The sequence below is a fragment of the Nicotiana sylvestris genome, chromosome 5 (genome assembly GCF_000393655.2).
Source record: "Nicotiana sylvestris chromosome 5, ASM39365v2, whole genome shotgun sequence".
NCBI classification, from domain to species: domain Eukaryota; kingdom Viridiplantae; phylum Streptophyta; class Magnoliopsida; order Solanales; family Solanaceae; genus Nicotiana; species Nicotiana sylvestris.
Genome location: NC_091061.1, coordinates 40,556,527 through 40,562,526, shown reverse-complemented (window position 1 = coordinate 40,562,526; position 6,000 = coordinate 40,556,527).

Here is a 6,000-nt window from a genome sequence, read left to right as displayed (position 1 = left end):
GGGCCCGATGTGGGTTGCCTACGTATCTCACATCCGGCGAGAATCATACTTACGTAGTTCGTAATAATAAAACCATTTTTAAAAGAAACACGACATTTCCTTTTCTTTTCAAAATTTCAAAATATTTTGGAAATTACTTTTTTTTTCGAAAGCAGCCAATTTTCTTTCTCGGTTCTCACATTGATTTTCCTTTTCTAACTTTTTCCTATAAGCTGGTCAACATGCAAATCCGAAACAAATGAATGCACAAGTAGCAAGTAAGATGCATTAGGATGGTCTTTTCATTTCAGGTACACCTGTCCTAGACAGACTCAACCCCTGTGTTGAGTCTCCGAAGTCAAATGCACATGATGCAAACAAACGTTCCTACTAGGGATCCGACATGAAGCTGAGTTATTCTAAGTGTAAAACCTGGGGTATACTGTTCTAGACCTGGCTTACCCAAGAAGACAGCTCGAGCCGAAGTGGGGGCAACCTACCGGGAGCACAAACGTCTACCTGGCCTAGTTACATGACCTAACTTCGTTCTATTTGGTATGACTTCTAACAAAAAGGTGGGCCACGCGCACGTGTGTACCATAAATTCAGAAGACTCAGAAAGAAGAAGGGTTTCGTAACAGTTTAATATACAGTTCAGATAATATCAAAGCGGTAAAAAGCAACATTTAGCACATTAGGCCCAAACATGTGAATAAACCAGATAATAAATAAAGCCAAATATAACAATTATTCTAAGCTCAAATTCTTGAACCCTGAATCAGAGATTCTGGGTTCGGATCCCCAGCAGAGTCGACAGAGCTGTCACACCTCCTTTTTTGCCTACACCCCCGGAAAGGGTATAAATTCAAGGGAGTTTTTCCAATTAAAGGACAATCGAAACGGAATTATTTACATTAAATTCAGAGTCGCCACTTGGGATAATTTATGGTGTCCTAAGTCACCGGTTAGAATCCCGAATCGAGGAAAATATTGACTTTGTATTACAGTCCGCGAGCCAGAAATCCAGGTAAGGAATTCTGTTAACCCGGGAGAAGGTGTTAGGCACTCCCGAATTCCGTGGTTCTAGCACGGTCGCTTAACAATTTATACTTGGCTTAAATTATTTAATCTGTTTAGAAACTACGTGCATTTACCTTTACCGCTTTTAATTACGTGATTTGCTCGTATTTAAAGAATTATCGAGTTACGCATATGTATACTCGTGGGGTTTGGTGTGTCAAGAGTCATGTCATGCGTACGTGTACACAATTCACGACACTTAGTTTATTTAAAAAAAAAACTTAGTCAAAATTGCGCGGACGCGTACCTTAATTTATTTTTAAAAAAATCGTAATTATGTCACGCGAACATGTATACAATCACGATGATTGATTTATTAAGATCATACCTAAAAGCATAGCATCGATTTGGTTTTGATGTAAATATGTGAATGCAAGATTTTCATAGATCAACAGTGAGCCTTCCTTATTCTCACATTTTAGAATTAAAATTTTAAAAAATTAAATACTTGCATTTTTTAGAACTATGTTAACAGAAACAAAATATTACCACACAAAGAGACAAATTTTGCTAACATAGAAAACTGAGCAAAACAAAAAAATGAAACTATAGTCTTTTGATATTAAAACAAAACTTCAAACAAACTACCTAAAGCACTTTATGAATTATATATCTTAAGCACATAATCTTCCTCTAGCACATAATCTTTTTTTAAAAAATAAAATATTCCTACCAAATTAACACTTAGAAATTTCCAACTTTCATGGCTAGATAGTTAAAAATTATAAATGTTTACTCAGAGAAGAAAAAAAATTTCCTTATGTAATAGAACTTACTACAATCTTATAAAGAAAGTTTATTATAGTTTATGGTCTATTCACAAGAATGATTAGAAAAAGTTAACCTATATGTGACTTAAGGATACTATAGCACTATTTTTGTCCATAATTAACAACTCTTTATTTCTATTTTTAAAAGTTTGGCCGTAATTGCGCGAACACATACTCTGGTTTATTTTTAGAAATCTTAATTGTATTACGCGGACGTATACACAATCACAATTGTATTTTTTAAACGGCCCTAAAGGCTTTTCTACGAATATTAATCATTTTTATATCTAGGTTATGAAACAAATGCGGAGGCCACGCAATTTATCATTTTTTATTATCTATATAGTCCACCTCCATTATTTGAAAGAAGTTAGTTGTCTACCCATTAAGGGATTGGGCTTTTACTCATGGTATACTGCTTGTTTAAGTAAAAGGAACAGTCCACGTTGGATTGCTGAAAGGCCCAAATAAATAAAGCCCCATTAACTAACATTGATGTGGACCTGGTATACGAGTCGCTGGGCTCCAAGTGAGCCCAATATCAAAATCTTAGAGATATCATGAACCATTCCCTATTTCGAGCGTGGCCTAGTGATTAAAGGCCCACAATACTGAAACTCAGATTCGACGTACAAGGCTTGGGCCAACAACGAGCCCAACTGCAAATTGATAACTCCTGAAGCTCAAACATACTAACTCTAATATTAACTTTAATTTCTACTAAATAATTTGAGAAAACTTACGAAATGAACCCAATTAATGTCTATTATATAGATGGCTAAACTAACATTTATACCCTAACACCAATTAACACCAGAATATTGATGATAAAGCTTTCAACATCTTAATTTAAGATAAAGAATTCAAAGGCTTCCTATTAAACTGACCAAAACTCCATATGAGCTAACCACATACACGAAATAGGATAGTAAATACTAACATATCCTCAACTCAAAACAGTAAAGCGTCAATCCAAACCAGCAGAGTGATATTATGACTTAAACATAATAGAAACGAATACATGCTTCTCTCAACAGTAATGAATACAAAGGTTGCCTTACACATTGATCAACAAATGAACTAGCTATTCAGCCTTGCAAACACATATAACTTCCAGATCTTAACCAACATTTATCATGACCTTTCATACACATTTAGCAACCAGCATAATGAATTACAAATTATTATTAACACATCATTCCTTATTCAAAACAGAACCGTAGGAGACATAGGAAAATTAAATTGAATCAGATGACTTTTAAAAATGCAGAAACATCAAACATACGATTATATTATTACAAACATCAATTTGAGTACACCAAACTTCATGTCCATCCCCTTTTCACACATTAGAAGGTGAGATGAATACCTGGAAATGAGAGTAAAGAGGGGTAAGGTGCAGCAGTAGCATCAACAGGACTCAGCAGTAAAAATAAACCAAAGAAAACCAGTTTTTTAGCCAAATTCAGCCCAGTAGAAGGATCAACTGATACTTAGTAATCAAAAACAATCAGAACTTGAACCAAACACTTGAAAACCAGCACATTCAAATTATTTCAACCTATGATCATTCAGGGATTGTTTCAAAATGAAAAGCCTGAAAATCTCGGAAATTTTAATGGAACAGTTAGTATGTATTTTTCAGTATTTCCGAATCTCTCTTCTCTCTCTCTCTCTCTTTGTATCTTTTTTTTCTATCTCCCTTTCTGTCAGAATCTTTCTCTCTGAATGTTCTCTGTTCTGATTTTCAGCTCTTTTAAATAGACAATTAGCTTAGTGTCTTATCCATTATCAATTCACCTTTTCATTTCTTAATTGTCCACTGATTCAGTGCTTTTAATTAATTCAGTAATGCAATTTCTATCCTACCACTATTAGAAGTTTCTCAATTAGTGAACACTTGCATAAATCAGTCAATTATTATACATATTTAACCAAACTCAAGATAATCATTAATTTAACCGACTAAGTTATTATACGAGATATGATTTCCAGATTCTAAACAAACTGACTACACAAACAAATTCACCAACATTCTGAAAAACCAAACAACGAACAGAAAAATAGTTTATGCCAGAAGATTGGTCGAGTTTTTAATTGAAATCGACCAGAGAAAAGAAAAAGAGATGAGGAAAGACGAACATCAGAATAATACCAATTAAACTATAAATATAGAAAATATGACAGAAGAACTCACCGGTCAGTAGTAACTGAAGAGAACCTTCGAATCTTTAAAAAAATTTAAACCAGATCTTGATTTTAACTGTGTGTTCTTATCAAGAACACACAGATAAAGTCAAGATTAGCTTAAAGTAACAACGAATCTTGACTCTGTAGTCTTAGGTTTAAAACTTAGATTCACTATTCGACATGTTCTGGTTTAATTCGAGGGTAACGAGTCGTGGATTGAGGAAGAGGAGAGGGAGGGGGCTTCAGGGTGTTAATTTGGGAAGGATTGGAGCCGGAGCCGCCACCGGAAGGCTGTGGTGAATGGTGGCGGCCGCTAGGGTTCGTCCCTTTAAATCTAGATTCGAACAATTCTAGGGATGTTCGAGGGAACTGGAATAGGGATTTGGTATGATGGGCTTGTGATGTTCATGGGGTGTGGTTTTCAGGCGGATTGGAGTCGACGCCGCCACCGGAAGGTGGTGGGGAATGGTGGCGGCTGGTCTCTAGGGTTTGGGGTGAGGGAGACGATAGACGAGATGGGGGGGTTCTGAGGGGGTGGGGTTTGTTTGGGTATATATATACTGGGGTAGAATTAGATCCAGACCGTTTGATCAAATGAGATCAACGGCTTGGATCAATCACTTAATAGGAACGACGTCGTTTAGAGATCGGATCGGTCTTAGATGAAACGGGTCAGATTCAGGTGAGGCAGGTAAGGGGTAAAATCTTAGCCGTTGAATGAAATCAAATCAACGGCTCAGATGAATGGGTGGTACAACGACGTCATTTGGATTGTAAAGGGGGCAGACCGGGTTGGGACGGGTCTGGGCTGGTTTTTGGCTGGGTTTGGCTAGGTTTTGGGCTGGATTGGGGTAAAACGACTTGGGCCTGGAATTTTTAATTAAATGTGGCCCCAAATGGATTTCTTATTCTCTTTTATTTAATTCTTTTCCTTTTCTTTTCTTCCTTTTTCTTTCAAAAATTTGGAATCAAAATCCTAATTAAATTATAAAAGACCTAAATTAGCTTAAAATATTAATTAACTTTAAATAATACCTTTCACAAATAATTAAACACTTAAATTAAAAGAAAATCACACAATTTGACCAAAATACAAAAATATGTTATTTTTTGTGAATTTTTATTTTTTTAAAACACCTAATTATTAATTAATTCCAAGAACGTAAAAATCAACTCCTAAATGCAGATGCTATATTTTTATTTTTATTATTATTATTATTTTATATTTTTAATGCATTAATAAAATTAAACATGCACACGAACATATGCAAACAATCAGAAAAATCACACAATAACTCCTAAAAATAACACATAATTAAAGAAAAGACCTAATTTTGAGAATTCTTTTGGCGTAATTCGTATGAGGCAAAAATCACGTGCTCACAAGTCACATAAGAAAATTTTAATCGTTACATAACTCAATACAACGCTTGGTTGCCTTATTAAGTTCCGCCATTGATAATACCTACATAAGTTATATCTAAGAACGTGCGTATTATTTTTGTGAAATACAAACAGGGGCGGAGCTAGAGTATTCTGAGCGGGTTCGGCCGAACCCGGTAGCTTTGATTCGAACCCTGTATTTGTCTTAAAAAATTTATTGAACATATATAAATTATTAATTTAGAACCCAGTAGTTTAATACGACTAAAATTCTGAACCCATAAACTTGAAATTCGCTCCGCCTCCGAATACAATATAAAATAAGAATACATGTATCCCCACATAAGCAAGAGTAATTAAAGATAAAAAAGTAATCTATCCCTACATGACAATTCCTACATTATAATTCAACACAAAACATTTCATATAGTGTTAATCAACCCTTAAACAATCTTCATAACTTCAAATTCATGGACTTAATATTCAACCTCAAAGGATCCTGATAGGATAAATAGAATTGTTCTTCCATTAACAAAGATCTCAGGTTGGACCTAGAAATGAGGTAGTTAAAACCCCGAAAAAGGAAAAGGAAAAAGAA